Here is a 1,132-nt window from a genome sequence, read left to right on the forward strand (position 1 = left end):
CCAGGTGCCTTCACAGAGTCCTGGGCAGGGCGGCATGGCAGCTTTGGCACCTTCCAGACACACAGAACACACGTCTGAACGAAGGCTCAAGGTGCAATTAAAACTATCAAAATATGATAAAGGAACTTTCCTGCAAACCAATTTTCACTTGCTTGTCATCTCCTGTGTCTCAGTCTGACAAGTTCCTTTGTCATCCATCCAGGTTTCTGAGACAAAAAGCAGAGCAAGACAAACAGTGCCTTCAAAGATGTGGAAAACCAACTGTTCTCCCTTCAAGTAAGCCTCCCGTTGCCTCTCCCCTCATCACAGCAAAAACATAAATTGACCATTTCAACCAGCCATGTTTACTGTGAGGCTGCCTGCCCTTCTAGTGGCTGGGCTGTGTCCTCTTGCTGGTGGAGGCTGGGCATGAGGTGGTGGTAACACACCACCGTCGTTGTTGCTTCTGGGCTTTCCTCAGAGGAACCGCTCTCTTTTTGCTCTCCTTCTGCTTTGTACGTAGGTACATGAAGGTACATGAAGGTACATGAAGGTGTGGGGCTGGCAGGACAGGGAGCAGGGATGGGGACATGGATGGGGACAAGGACAAGGTGGTCTGTCACCACCTGGCTGTAGAGGAATAAGACAAGTCTTATGAGGAGCAGGTGACGGAGCTGGGCTCCGTTCATCTGGAGAAGAGGAGGCTCAGGGGAGACCTTATCGCTCTCTACAACTGTCTGAAGGCAAGGAAAGGGTCAGCCTCTTCTCCCAGGTAACAGATAGGATGAGAGGTCATGGCCTCAAGCTATGCTGGGAAGGTTTAGGTTGGATATTAGGAAAAACTTCTCAGAAAGTGTGGTGGGGCACTGGCACAGGCTGCCAAGGGAGGCGGGGGAGGCGATGTCACTGTCCCTGGAGGTGTTCAGGAGCTGTGTGGATGTGGCACTGAGGGACACGGTTAGTGCGCGTGGTGGCGATGGGCTGGTGCTTGGACTAGATCATCTGAGAGGTCTTTTCCAACCTTAATGATTCTACGAAGGCGCCAGGCCTGCCGCTGCTGCTAATTATCAGGGCTGCAATTACTTTGGCTTGCTTTGACAAAGGGCTCCCTGTCGCGACCCGGGGCACGACACGGACATTGCCTCCCCGCCTC

Source organism: Meleagris gallopavo, chromosome 2, assembly GCF_000146605.3.
Source record: "Meleagris gallopavo isolate NT-WF06-2002-E0010 breed Aviagen turkey brand Nicholas breeding stock chromosome 2, Turkey_5.1, whole genome shotgun sequence".
Taxonomy (NCBI): Eukaryota; Metazoa; Chordata; class Aves; order Galliformes; family Phasianidae; genus Meleagris; species Meleagris gallopavo.